Source organism: Vanellus vanellus, assembly GCF_965231255.1.
Source record: "Vanellus vanellus genome assembly, chromosome: 6".
Lineage (NCBI taxonomy): Eukaryota > Metazoa > Chordata > Aves > Charadriiformes > Charadriidae > Vanellus > Vanellus vanellus.
In genome coordinates, this window is record NC_138911.1 from 705,535 (window position 1) to 721,002 (window position 15,468).

Genomic DNA, 15,468 nt, shown 5'->3' on the forward strand with positions numbered 1-15,468 from the left:
CCCCTTGGGTGGCAGGGCCCTCATCTCAGTGGTGGTGCTCCTGCATTGGCCCAAGCTGGGAAAGCTCCCAGAAGCACTCCCAGATCTGCCTGGTGCAGGGCAGCATTTTGAAGTGTGTGGGTTCACCCTCTGGATTTTAGCAGCATTAAATAAGTAAGCAATTTGTTGAAATAGCACGGAGGACACAAGGAGGTCAGACATGTGCCCCTCCTAGCAGGGTCCTGCTAACACTGTCTATTGATACCACAAAATTGCTCTGAGCTGCATGGTAGCCACTCATGTCCTCTTGTGCCAAGGGTAGAGCTTCCCATGGAGCCTGTGGAAAATTCAGGGTGGCTGCTCCTTCTGCAACCTCTCCTGTGCAGAAGGGCTTGGGCCTTTCTCATGACCATGCGTACAGCCATGGGAGTGGCAGTGACCTCCCTTCTCATCATCCTGTGTGTGGCCATGGTGATGGCTCTGACATTCTCCTTCCTCATGGCCATGACTGTGGCCCTTAGTGTGGCAGTGACCTTTCTCATGAGGGTGGCATCCTTTTTCCTTCATGTGCCACAGAAAAGCTGAAGGGAAAAGGGACAGTATTAGACCAGAGAGTATCTTATAATTCCCACTAATCCTCTAGCTGCTTAGAATAAGCCCTTCCTGCCTTAATGATTTAAATGCCCAAGACAGTTTAAAGAACAAAAAGCTTTTCCTAATGCCAGGGTGGGTGACTCTCTCGGACTGTAGGCTGACGCCTCTCCCAACCCATCAAGAGGGAGTTTCTGAGGACAGGCTGCAGGCAGTGCCAGTGTCTCAGCGCCACGATCCCTGCTGGGCTGGGCTGTAGGGTGCTGCCTGCACCCAAGGAATCCCAGTGTGATGATCCCTGCTGGGCTGGGCTGTAGGGTGCTGCTCACACCCAGAGGACCAGCCCTCTTTTCTGAGCCTTAGCCACAGAAATGTTGCTTGCCTGGTAGGATCAGATACGCTGTGAGGAGCAGCTACAGAGTGGCTTGCATTATGTGGCCCAGCAGGAAAGACTGAAACCTGGTATCTGCTGAAAAGATTGGCTAGCATTAATGTGATGACAAGGACATGGGTGCTATTTCCGTTTCTTTCTTCCTGATACTAAATAATAATACTTGCGACAGTAATGATAATAATAAAGCCATGAGAGCAGAAAAGGATGGTGGGAATAGGCTGGATTGCAAACAGCCCACTGCTTCTGACAGACAGTCGCATCTCACAGCTTTTAGTTTGGCTCAGCCCGATGTGTGAACTCCTTGTCTGTGAAGTTGGGGGGGATCACACTTCCTCACTCCCACAGCTTGACACGTTTCCCCTGTGGCCTGCAAGGTATTGGACACACAGATTAATTTTTTGTAATTGTCCTTACCCAGGGACTACAGCACCGCTCATGCTCCCAGCTAGCTGTGAAGCACTGCGCAAGACAGGCATTGGGGCTGCCCACGTCCCTCCTGGGGCTGCTGTTGCACGGCCGGGGCTGGAGCCATTGGTCAGTAAGTCACGTTGGCTTTTTTTCACTCTTCGGCAGTGCGGGAGCTGGCTCTTTGCCATGGCAACCCACCTCTGAGACCTGCCTGCATCAGACAGGTCCAGCTGGTCCCTGGTGTCCCTCCGACATGAAGGAAGGCGGAGGAGGGTGAGTGAGAGGGACAGAGCAAGACATGACCAAAAAGAAAAAGTAGAAGCAAAGATAAAAATAGCAAAAAAGGGAGATTTAAGGTCAGGAATATTAAAAAAGCCGACAGACAGTAATGGGTATGTGTGGAAAAGAGAAAAAAGCTGGTGAGCAGAGAAAGGGGGAGGGAGGGAAAGGAGAGAGAAAATACACAAGCAGGTGAATGGGATGCAAAGATGGACTGTGGGTGATGTAAGAGGGGGCTGAGGGGTGAGGCAGGTTTATGAAGCTGCAAAAAACCCTCTGTCACCCAAGACAGCAATTTTCGGCTGCTGACTCTGAGAAACTTAGGAGATCCATCAACTATGCTTCATTTCATTAGAAGTATCCAAGAGCAGAAAGCCTGCTGGCTCGGGGCATGAGCTCCCCACACAGGGCTCAAAACCTCTGCTGGTAAAAGGCTTAGGTATTGACACATGGGAAAAGGTCAGAAAGCACTGCTCCCGGGAGAGCCAGGGCAAACATCTCTTCTGCACCACTCCCGGGAGAGCCAGGGCAAACATCTCTCCGCCTCAAACCGGTTGTCTCCACAGGAGGCAGGGTGAGGTAGAAAGGTTGCCAAGGGTACTGTGTAACAGTGCCCCGGGGAGCGGAGTTGGGTATTTTTGACACTAATTAGTATTTGTGGCAATTGAAGACCGATTTCTTAGCTTTCCTGCTTGACCTGTGAAAGAGGTAAGATAAAAAAACTTCACATTTGAGCTTTGAAACATTTTTTACTTGAAGCATCTCTTTTCTTCATTTTGTACAACTTATCGCTTCTCCTAGCCCTCCTGCTCACCATCCACTTGCATTTCCTTCACAAACAAAAAGCAAAACATTGTCTCTGCAGCTCTCCTCTGTCTCGAGAGAAGTCAGAGTCAGAAGTGAACACTACACTACACTGTGTGTGCGAAGTCTCCCCCCTCCTAGTTTGGAGGTTCCTCCCTCTCCCACCAACATCACTAAGAAAGCCCCCTTTATCTTTAGCAGTACAAGCTGGGCATATCCTTAGAGATGTCTAAGAAGGCAGAATGAGGCTTTAACCTGATGGGCCAGCAGTCGTGACCAAGAGCACTTCCCAATGGATTTGCTTTGCATTACAGTCACAGTTCAGCATGGCTCATTTCACGGTGCCCTATCTTAGCATGGTCACTTTCAGCACAATTTGTTTTCCTTCACCGTAAATCATCATTTCCCCAAGCAGAATTTAGCTTGATTCACGATGTCCTGACTCCCGTTAGCAGCGCTCAGCGTTTTTGCACACCAGTCACGGTTGGCTCGGCAGAGCCCACGCAGCACCCGGCAGGGCAGGGTGCTGGAGCATGGCGGTCCCAGACTCACGATGTTTTGCAGTCTCTTGGCTGACTGCTAACATTTGCCATTGGCTATTTTGGCTCAGATCACTTTGGTTCATCTCCACTGATGCTGTCACAAGACAATCCCCAATGTGCTTTGCCCTTTCTGCTTTCGCTCCTGTTCGTCTTTGGATCGTCAGGAACAGGCAGCGACATGTTCACACAGATCAGGGGATATCAGCTCCAGATAACCCACTTTTGCTACTTATGCAGTGCTAGCATTGCCCTCGGAGATAGCTGTGTCTCTAGGACTGACATCATGGGTCTCCGAGCCTCCAGAATCCCTCTTGCTGCACTGCAAATAGATTCATTTAATATAAGGCCTTGACCTCTTTTTAGCAAGGTGGACCTACAACCTGCTGTGGCATCTTGGGCGTTGATTTTGGCATCTGTTTGTCCCTCTTGCTGCCTCAGGAGATGATTCGGGGTTCGGCCCCTTTGGAAGCACAGGCCAGGCTATTTTGTGGTTCTAAGCTTTATAACTACTGTTAAAGAGAGAACACTGGCTGGCGTCCCTGGGATGGCACAGTGAGCAAAGATGATACCTGCCCTCGGAGCTACATGTGCTCTTCTTGCCATGGCTGCCAGTCATTTTTAGTCTCTTTCTGACATTTGGCTCCCTCAGAGTAGGACAGAAACAAAAATACAGCATCAGCAGCAGCCTGCAGAGAAAGCCAGATCTTGGGCAAAACCTGAATGCTTCTCAGTAACAGCCAAAGGAGCCCTTACCTGAACCTGAAATGGGTTGTTCAATGCAGGAGGTGACCAATAAAGAAAAATAAAAATAAGGCGAAGGGAATGAAAAATGAAGCTGCTTTTATTGCAGTTGAAGACGTCTCTTTCTCAGCCCTCATGTGTGCCTGTGACTATCACTAAATGCTCTACACCAAAGCAGGTCCTGTATGCGAAGAGACTCCTGTTCACGAAAACATCACCAAGCTGTGCACAAGCACGTGGCTGGACTTTAAAACCAAAGAGAGCTGTGATGGTCATCTCACTCCTTTACAACACAGACCATCATATTTCTGCCATAGTGTTGGTAAACCTGGGAGCTGCTGCACCGGAGACATACACATGGGTGCTGCCCAGCTCTGAGCAGAGCTCCCATCACCTGTCAGTCACCTGAGCTGCAAGGCAGGCAAAAGCTCTGCTGGTCAGCAAGCAGTGCTCTCCTGGCACCAATTCGCTTAGGGCCCTGGGGCTTTAAAATAGCCATTTTGGTGGTTTGGTGGACACCCCAAGCACCTGGGGCAGGAAGATGAGACGGAAGTATTACCTACACACTGGTGCTTCTTCCAGTTAGGGTAAATCCTCAGGGTTTTGCTTCCCTGATTGAAGCGATTCACAACAAGCAGCACGAAAGTGTACACACCACATGCTTATCCCCCAGCTGAGGCATTTTCACCAGCCGGTGCAGCCACGTTGCAGAGTAATGCTCCAAAACAAGCCCCTGCCTTTCTGGCCAGACACCCGCGTTCTGCTGCTTCCCCACTCTGCCGTGTGCGTCTGGCTTTGTGAGCCGCCAGTGCCAGCACAGAGAAAGAAACAGCAAGTCCTGCAGTCCTTCTGGCAACTGATATGAACAGACTGCTGCAAATACGGCTACCTTCATGCCGTGCCATCCGCATCCAAGGAGGGGGCTGGCATGGAGCAGGAGCTCTTCCTAGACCTTTGCCTGGAACCACTGCTTGGGCTTGCACCCACCAGCAGTCACTGCTGGGAGGGAGCGGCTGTGGTGGCCAAACTCCTGGAAGCTGGGAGTCCCTTCCTTCAAAATCTGCCTGGCTCTTGCCCCTGCACTGCAGCAGGGGAGGAGCTGCCTGTGCCCATCAGCACACACCATTGGCCAGAAGCTGATGCTGTTCCCAGTGCCTGTTGCCATTGTCACTCAGGATATTGCCACTCTGCAGCCTCTCTGTTCTTGGCCAGTTTGAGACTGGTAGAGGAGATATCATTGCCATTCTAGGGGAGGCATGTGCTGGTCCCAAGATTTCATCCCCTTACAGAAGAGTGAGCAGAAAGGATGAGCAAATGGGGCTCCCAAACTGTTTTAGGAACATAAACGATGCCCAGAAGACAAGTCCTTCAAGCTGAGAGCATCCTTCTTCTAGAGGAATGTTTTCTCCCACAGTGCCTGGCAGACCACGATGGGTGAGTCAGCAGGATGGAGGCAGAGTGGGCTGGATCAGGCTCTTTGGAAGGGGATGTGTCCCTGCCTCACTTGCTGCAGGCAGTGCTACCCTGGGTATCAGAAAAAACATGCTCAAAGCTGATTGCTTGCAGCGGTGACACTACCATGATGTTTTGGACAATGCAAAATCACTCATGTTATGAGTTTTGTGGACAGCCAAGCCCTCGGAATCACTGTGGTCAAGGCAAGGCTGGAGATTCCTGTGGAGCTGCTTCAGTTTGCAGCAGGCTGCCTGTTTCCAGGCAATGTGCAATGTCTCGCAGATCTGCAGCCAGCTACGTTCAAGCCCTGGCCTGTCACTGCTCACTGGAGCAATAAAATAGCAAGGGTATTTTTGCTCCTCAAAGCCAGCGACAGCGTGCCAGACACCTCCCGTGCTGGAAGATTTCCATGGGTACAGCAGCAGCAGTCCTGGCCTCTTCTGCTTCATAAACCTCCTGTTGTCTCAGCCTGTGAAATTGCTTCCTTAGCCAGAGTACAGGTCCGTGGCAGGGCTGGTGCTGTGTTAGCAAATCCAGCCCCACTCACCTTCACTGGACAGAGCTCATTTTACAGGTGAATGTAGCTACCCACCTTCTGCAACTTCAGGAGGGTTAATTTAGAGATAGAAATGCGCTTTAGTCACAGTTTGAATGCCAAGACCTGAGTCAGACCTGTTTATCTGAACAACCACTTACATTTAGGATGACACTTATGCCAAAAACATCGGCGCTGGGTGCCTAGAGAGAAAGGCCGAGATACATGTTTGCTCGCCCTTATAGAGCCGGTCTGATTTGCTGCCGATATGCTGCACCGGCATCACGGCACGAACAATGCTGTTGTGCACAGCAGGACGTATGTCTCTGCAGACATTTGCACTCAACAGAGCCCATCTTTTTCTTCCTTGCAACTCCATTTACGTGAGTCACATGAACTGGTCTGTGATTGCCTTTTTCTGGCAATCAGAAGGTGCACTGTAGGTGCACTGATGCTGTGAATTCTTAGAAATGTAACTACTGAAAAAATAAGATTTAATGCCTATTTACTCTAAGCTATTTGTGACTACTCTGTCCTGGGATGGGCTTGGAGGAGCTGTCACCTTCCAGAATTTGCGCAAAGTTGTCTGGGCTTATGGGAAGCATCCTGCACAACATGTGCATCAGTATAAGGTACAAGATTTCAAAGAGACTGAGGAATCAGGCTCGCAGGGCAATTTAAATGGCCAGTTATTATTTCTGTCCAGCACATGCGCCCAGGGTGTGTGCTGGAGCACAGCCCACACACGGCACCGGAAGGTCCATGCAGGGCCCCTCTCTGCTTCTCAGGGTGACTGCGAGGTTCCTGCAGTGCTGGAAACCTTTGAGTGGCTGTTGACACAATACCATGGGCTGAGAAGGTACCAGGCATACGGCAATTATGTTTCTGGGCACCAGCACATTGCAAACTGAAGCAAATAAGAGATGTGATGAGTTTGCTGTGTGTTTGAAGGGGCAGGAGGCCCATGGAGACCCAATTCAGCGTTGTCTTGGCAGGGAAAATCTCACTGTAGATATATTGTACCATTTTCTGCGGTGCCTTGTGCTGGGAGCGCAGCCACATTTGCTCTGAAGCAGCCCATATGTTCGCACCATTTCCCAGCATGATTGACAGTGAGCCAGTTCCCTCAGAGCATCCCAAGATATCCCAGGCTGACTGATCCTTTGCGTGTAAATATTCTTCTCATGAGGATTTGGGGCATAAGTTCTCAGCCTGGGGAAGGCCAGAGAAGATGTTGGGGTATATCAACATACTTTGACTAACTGTGTCTGTTACAATACCTTCTTTAGCTTCAAAAAGGTTCGAAAATCACGGATGACTTTTAGTGGAACTGAGGATCTTGCAAACAGCCTGCACAGTGTGGTCCTGCCAGGACTTGGCCAAATACTCGTATAAGATCAAACACTTCAAAACCAGCCATCCCCTGTCCTAGACTCCCGCAGTTCAAGCTTGATTCTGCAAAATATGCTATACCCAAGTGTCCCACAGCACACTAAAGCCTGGCATTGAAATACCCATGTCTCTGGAGTGCAGGAAAGGAGATCTGGTCATGAGAATGTGCTGAATGGGGCAAACACTCTCTTTTTTAACATTAAGGATAAATAAAGGTGTGGGACCACATATCTGGAAGGGGTTGAGTCTTCAGGAAAGCCCTGGTATGGTGTCAGTCACACTCTGTACATCCTGCACCCGTCCCAGAAACGGGAGTTTTTCCCATCAGTTATGGTTCACACACACAGGAGGTCTGTCTGCTACAGGTGGAGAGGATGCTGTGTGCAGTGTGTGACCTGTATTGCTAACACAGCCTTCGATTCTCTCAGCTCCAGGTGAGAGCAGCAAGCTAGCCATAGCCTCTGTAGAGACCCTGAAGGAGAACATGAAGAGCCTATGGAGTTTTTGAAGCAAAGCCCAGCAGATCCAAGAGACCTGAACTCTCAAAGGGAATAAATGTTCACAACCCTCTTGGTATGAAGCTGTGAGAAGAAGCAGGACTCCTGAGACTCCTGATGCCATCCTGATAGAGAAAGAAGCAAGTCACAAATTTTCTGCTGTACCTATTGCGTCTCTGCACACCCTGCTTTTCTCAGATTTTATCTGCTCCTGGCTCAGTGCTGGTGGATTGTTGCTGAAAAGGGTGTATTGCTGGTCAGTGAGTCTCAGGCATCAAGTTTTCATTCCAGAAGGACCGGTCATTAATAAACGTGACAAGGAGTACACCGGGGGACACCATTTGCTGGCAATACCATAGGCCTCTAAGCTGTACAGTGGCGCAGCTTTGCACAAAAGAAGTATTTTGACTGATGCTGAAGAACACACAGGTGAGAGATGAGCTCATTTCTGCTGTCTGTAGGTCTGGGTGCTCCGGAAGCACAAAAAGGGCCACAGGTCCAAGTTTTCAGAATACTGATTTTTTTTTGAACAGGAGATTTGCTAACACAGGGCTTTCCATGGGAAAAAAAGTCTGTTTTTCTGAACTGACATTTCCCCAATGGGAAAAAAAACAAATCTTATAAAAACCCTCCAACTACCTGAAGTATTGTTAGATGCAGGTAGATGTGCCCTTGGACACTTATGTCCCCTGCTTTGCATACAGCCCTTCCGTGTCAGCAAAGTGTTTGCATTCAAAATGTTTCTGTGGAGCCTCCTCCAAAGGCAGCCGCGTGATGCTCCACAGTGCACACAGTTCTGGTGTCTCCCTCCTGCCATGGAGGTCCCTCCTCCCCAGAACTCGCTTGCTTCATTAGCAGTGTTGCTCGCAGGAGGTTAGAAGCACTGCTGGCTCCCCTGGTTTTGTCTGGTAGCTTTGCAGGCTGATACGACCTGTTATCACTGCTCGGCAAACACAGCCGAGGTATCAGTTACCAGGAGACTTTCAGCCTTGCTAATCTAATTTTTCAGTAGGGAAGTTTGCCTGAGAGCTCCAGTGAGTATTTGATTGTCTGCCCTCCTGCTCCAGCCCTGTGAGGAGAGGACTGTTCTGTTTCTGTTGTGGCAAGGCTTATTTAAAGGGTTCCTGCTCTCCCCTTGCTCATTTGGGTGTGTTAAGGCAGTGCTAACAGATTTAAGTCTCAGCCTGTGTGAGTCTGTCCACGCTGAGGAAAAGAAAATCAGATGAATGACCAGTGGTGTCAGCTAGGAAGTTTTAACATGGGGAGAGCTTTTTATTTTACAACCTTATTGTGTCATTCTTTACCTTGGTGAATCTAAGCTTTGCCACAACACCTTCAAAATAGGAATATTACAGTCTTGCCAAGCACAAGTTTAAATTCCAACCACAAATGCTAGTTGGGAAAATCTAGTGCTAGCAGGGGTGGTTTCCCTAAAATCAGGTTTGTGGTTCTGGCAAGTTTCTGGACTGTTGTGAAGGCGATGATCAACGCTGCAGCGGGGAATAGGACCGGGTATAATGAAGGACAGAAGAACTATGCTGAAACACAACCTTAACCCTGGCTGTTAAACGTAGCACTAACAAGATCTTCCTCTATGCCAGAGAAACGCCTTCTGCCTGTGCACGGCTGGCAGATCCTGACAGAAGATTGAGACATCCCGTCCTTGCGGGGCTGAGCTGCCAGCCCCATTCCTGATCATTGTTTTAATTGCTGATCAGAGCTGAGCTACTGTTAACTTTCCTCCTACAAGCTACTTAGTGCTGCTGGCACAAGCAATTTCCTTAGTCCTCTGAGCCTTCATTGATGTAACACGGGCGGCAGCTGGTACCAGCCCAGACCCAATTCATTGCGTGCCCAGGGCCACCACAACCAAAGAATTAACCATGAACCAATCCCTCAAACCTGTATTCAGCTGTGAATTTGCCCCTTTTACTTCATAATAACAACCTTACCCTACTCATACCATAAATACTAGCTTTACAGCTGGATCCAGCAAGATTACAGCTGGTCTGGCTCCTACACAGTCCCCTGCAATGGGAGGAACACTGGAGCGAGCAGAGCTGGCCATAAACTGCTGATCCCTGCCTGGGCCAGTCTCACCTCAGTCCCACAGGACTTGCAGGATTCAGCAAGAACCAAACTCTTCTGTCCCAGTGGCGTCAGTGCCAGTGAGTCAGTGTCGTCCAGGGATGACCCAGTTGGCATTTTGGAAAGGAAATTGGCCAAAATAGCCCATTTCAAGAGGTTCAGAGCCACAGGGGGATGAAAAGCAGTTGTTTTGGCTTAAAAGCAAGTAGGAGAGTGGAGGGGGAAGGCTTCATCTCTCAAATTGTTGAAATGTTTCTGCTTTTTTTGGTTAGAAACTGAGCTTCAGAAATGCTCAAAAAATTTCAGCTGTTGCTTCCAGAAAAAGGCATTTTTAAATTTTTCCCACCCATTTAAATAACAACAGGTCAAAAGAAGAGTGTTATTTAACCAGTTCCTTCTGAAGGTACTGAAGGAAATGCAGTATTCCAGGGAGAAGGGAAATGGAGTGTTTCCTTTTTACAAACCCAATTCTAAACCCTGCATTTTAGCCCACGCTAATCCCATGCGTTTGGGCTGCACAGCCCCCCAGCCCTGAGCAACATGCTTGTCCACGCTGCAGGGACCAAGTCAGAAGGACCAACAAAATGTCCACAGTCCCACTGGAGGGCCAGCTCGCTCAGGAGCTCACGCAGAGACCTGAAATGGATGCCCAGGGAAAAGTAAGAACAGGGCAAGTGCATATGATGGTCTTTTGCAGGGGATTTTCTGAGTGTGATGTGACGTGTCCAGTTAGGAAACCTCCCAGGAGTAATTGTGTGGTCTCGTCTTGGGCTTTGGTAAACGTGATATAAATTTATCACAAGCTGAGCCTCCTCAGCTTTTTCAAGTGTTGAAATAAGGCCAATGTGGCTCAAATTCTGACCATAGCTGGGAGAAGGACCAGTGTGTCCTGCTGGGTTTTAATTCACCCTCTTGAATCATGATTTCCATGCTGCTGGAGCATGGATTATTTGCAATTTCAAGAGTTTTCTGCCACTTGAGTGAAGTACTCAGCCAGCCGGGCACAGCGCAGCAAGTGTCTGCAAGCGCTTCATGCATCTCCACCCTTTCTCTCCACTCAAGTATTAATTATTGTTGAACTGGTCCTTTAATATTTAATTGCCACCTTGACTCCCCTTTTCATCTCCTCCCTTCTCAGGCGTCTCTGTGCCTCTTGCAGGCTGGCCCTTGCACTTTCCCGGCGCTTGGCCTCCAAATCAGCTCCTCACCTTAACCCTCTGTGCAAGAAAAGCCTGTCTCCCTGCGAGCTGAGCCCAAACCGAACCCATGCAGCATTGGTACGATGTGACGCCGTTGGAGTCCATGAAGACTCTCCAGTCTGGTTTAGACCCTGAAGCCAAGGTTGGTCTCTGGAATTTGCTTTTGAGTTCTGCTGGCAAAGGGAAGGTGAAATGGTTTGTTAGGTTTTAATTGAGCTTGGTTGGGATGAGAGGCACTCATGGGCCTGGAGAACAGCCGCTGAGTTTGCCAATTCTTTCTTCCTGCATCAGACTGAAAGTGGGTCATGTTGCCACTGGTGTAGCCCCAAAGCAGCCCTGTGTCGAATAATTTTGTCTTTTTGTAGTTCACAAGGGGCACATGACTGTGTCAAGAGCCAGCTGGCTCTTGGCATGCTCATTTGCAGCTTGTGAACGACAAGTTACAGGCCATCAGGCTGCCCACGTCCTCCTGGATCTGGGCTGAAGCCATGGGCTGGAATGGGGAACCTCCCTTGGCCCCTGCTGATGACAGCTTTCACCCAGGGCGAACCAGTTACTGCCTGCAGCTCTCCATGCTTTCCCCAAGGACTGCATTTCCATAAAAGATGAAAAGAACCTGCCTGACTGGCTGTCCCGGCCACTCTCCACAGCCTGGCACCCTTCCCAAGGCTGGATCGTGTGTCCTACATCTGAAGGCTGGGCTGGCAAATGGGGTCAGCAAACCTGCATTTGGCCCTGCTGTGCATGTCTGGAAGCGGGAAGAACTAAGAGGACAGATCCTCTTATCATTCACTCAGCTTCAGAGGCCCTACACTAGAATTACAAGATTTTCAGGAGAGGAAAATGTCAGGTGAGGTGATGAGAACATGAGTTATTCAAGGTGACATTAAACGCGGGTCGGCACAGATCTCACCCACAGGACTTGGGGCAAGAACCTGCAGGCTGGGATGATGTGAAAGGAAGGGGAAAAGAGGGGACAGACTTGTCCTCCAACAGGAACAGGGCTGCTCTGCATGTCCGAGAGGTTTCTGTGCTGGCTCTATGATTGGTGTCGCTGTGAGAAGGCAGCCCCTTGGTACCAACGGGTAGCTATGATCTTCACTGATTTTAAGCAGGACCGAGCTGCCATTATGTCCTTTAAGAAGCTGTGGTAGTTTTCCTCTTAATTGTATATTGATACATTTAAAAATTTATGTCTCGGCAGTCCTTTGATCCCTATGAGTCTCTCCAGCTAAAGCCTGTTTAAGGTTTCTGGCTGGTCCCTCCTCCCAGTCTAGGGGATATGCTGACCTTTCTCCTGGCTGGAGGAAACGCCTCAGACGCCCTTTTATCCTGCAGTTGCAGCTGGCCGAAGGATCAGAGAGGGGGTAAGCAAGGGAGGCAAAGGAGTTTGCTTATTGCAGGGAAGTTTGCTCTGTGGTTGATACAAAAGATGCCTCCAGGCCGCCGGGAAACTCTTCTTTGATACACTGCATGTTCCCATCCCTCCCTCTGTCCGACAGGCCCGGAGATGGGTTGCTAGTTCTGCTCAGGAGCCTCGGGCAGCGTGATCTGTGAGTTCATTGCTGCATACAGCAGTGTGCAGGAGAGCCTCTGAAACTCGGCCATGCGTCTTATCTACAGTCCCGATACACGATATAAAAGCAGCCTCCCAAAACAGCCAGACTCCGAGCTCGTTCTGCAGTGGGCTTTTTGGCAGCTGGCTCCCAGCTTCTCCCTGCGGTTCCCGAGTGCCATCTGTTGACTAAATAGCGGCCCTGCAAAAAAGGGAGAGGCGCCAACATGAAGATGGGTGAAGTACATTTGGGGAAAGTGGCAGCATGGGACTGAGTGGCTTTGGAGGAGTTTCACAGAGTGCAAAAGGCAAAGGAAGGAGGGTTTCAAGCCAAGGCGGTTCCTGCTGGTGGAAAGGCTGATGAAGGGAAGCCAGGAATGCTTCTCGGGGCAGTCATGTTTGGGTTTATTGAGGGACCTGATCCTTTCCTTCAGCCTTTGTGTAAGGCAGAGACAGAGAAGAAACATATAGTTTTGCTGTTAAAATGTGGGGCAGTACTTTCTGCAAGCTGCTGAATGCTGTCCTGGAGCAGGGAGGTTGTAGACTCCTGTCAGAGGAGTTCTTGTGAGGAGTTCTTTGTGAGGAAACTGGTGAAGGAGAGGCTTTGCAGCGCACAGCTAGAGAAAGGGACTGTTTCACCGTCACGAGCGCAAAATGGACAGGTCTATGCTCTCATTTTCTTCCTTTGCCCCAGAAAAATTTCCAGCAAACTTTGCCCTGAGTGGAGAGCAGGGGCTCCGAGTAGGCAGCTGGAGGCTGTGCCTAAGGGAGGTCAGCCGAGGCTCTGTGTAGCTCAGCCCCAGTGGGGCAATGCAGCAAAAATCCTCTTGTGTCCTCTTGATTCCTCTAGCTTTCAGGCTTTCCTGAAAGCAAGCTGCTGTCCACTCCAGGGACTGCTCCTTCAGGGGCTGCCAATAGTTAGCAAGAGCTCATAAATCCTCTTTCTGTAAGGCAGAAACTGCAGACCCAGACTGGAGTATCTACCCTGGGTACGCCCCCGCTGCGCCAAGCGGGCTTCAGAGATGGCACAAGCCAGTCTGCAGCAGCCAGAGCACAATAAAGAGCCCAGAATCAGGACAGCCTGCTTATTAAAGGTCTTCTGGTGATTTTAGAAGAATAAAGAGATTAACTCTGGGGGTGGTGGACAAATTCCTGGGTGAGTAATTAAGCTGGTTTCTCCAAACATCCTTCCTGTTGCACACGGATGTAATATACACTCGCTGGCTGAAGTACTGTGTCGAGTTGCTGCATGCTGGGAAATAGCTGCCACCAACAGCCTGAGAAAGCAGTATTGATGTGCTTCAGCCACCGAGGTGGGGGTGCTCATGTGAAAAGGATTCAGTGTGTCCTGAGGTCCTGCAGGACCCCCAAAATGTCGTGCAGCCAACACGCCCTTCTCACTGGAGCAGGAGACTGGGGACCATCTTTGACTCCTCTCCTTCCCAAGTGGCAGACCTCTGGGCATTGGTGCTCCCTGGTGCCAGGATGATGGTCCTGGAGGTAGGCACACACCCCATGGGAAGGCAGTACTAGTGTTGGGACTTAAGAGCAAATCAGAGTTTTTGGCAGTTCAGAGCAAGCCCTCAAGTTGAGGGCAGCCTTGGTGTTACTGCAACCCTTTCTGGCTGTGACACCAGGTATAAGCAAACATATGTGCATGCATATAACCCCATAAATCTCAGCATATTTATAAGATTCTGCTTTATGCATCCTGTGAGAGTCCCAAGAACCCAAACAGGTCCCCAAACCAACCTGTTCTGCCCCGCTGCTGAAACTGCAGATGCTGCTCCCTTGACTGGGCCCTTTTGCCCCTGGGTTTCTGCAGCGCTAACTGAGCATTCATCTTCTCATCAGTCTCAGATGATGATGTGGAAGGAGATGCTTGTCATTTATGCCACTCAGACACAGTAAAGGACAACTGAGAAATGTCAGCTGTTTCTGTTGAGGGCAGTGGAGTAGTCGACGCTGCCCTGGAGGGAACTGCAGCTCTCCAGAGACATTAGCAAAGGCAAAGTTATTTTGGGGCTCTTCATGCGTGCTCATGGCACTGCTCGTTGCTGGAAGAGCTTGGCCACACCATTGATAACAGCAGGGGCCTAGGATGCCGTGGCTATGAGGTCTGTAGAAACTCCTTGCAAGCACTTAGCTTATGCTTTGACAACGTAGTCATGACATGGTCCTGTAGCTACTGCAATCCATGGGTAGCACAATGGACCCTGCTGCACATGGTGGTTACCCTGCCCTGTGCAAAGAAATTGGTATTTGGGATAATGGTGTGGGTCTATGTGGTAACCTGGACCTGGGTGTTAGCAGCATGTGCAGATCCTTCAGCCCAGGAACATGGCCACCACACAAACAGGATAATACACTGTTGCTGGAAAGTGTTTCCATGAACACTGACTCCGTGACTCAGCCTGGCAGCATCTCCCAAGGCTTTTCTTGTCCCTGCAGCCACCAGCCCAACCAAAAATGGGCCATCTCTCCACCCTCACAAGGGACTGTGCCAGCTTGGAAACCCAAGGCAGCACCATCCTGCCAGCTCCCCGGTGTTCCCAGGGCAAGGAAAAGCCGCACACGGCTCCACTCCGCACCTCCTGCCCAGGCTTGTCCATCACAAACCTCTTGACGAGCACCTGGGCTCTAGCAAAGCTCTTGTGTCTTTTTGCCAAGTTTCCATCCACAGCAGTCTTCATTTCCTTCCTCAGCCTGAATGCAGAGGAACTGCCTGTTTCAATTTCCTTTCATCATTTGAATATCTACTAATTAACATAGGTCAGTCTTTCCCTCTAAGCGCTTTTACTAAGCCATGCTTCCAGCTCCTTTAGTGCCTCATCCCTGATATCCAATAGCTAGAGGAGGGGCCTGATATCCAATAGCGCAGAGGAGGGGCCAGATTCAGAGTTCTTCAAAGGCTTTTGAAGGCTTCCCTTGAACTGTGCTGGATTTGGGGTTGAACTTTTTGGATTTTGTGAGTGGCTGAACTGCTCAAAGGTCTTAGAGGGAATAGGT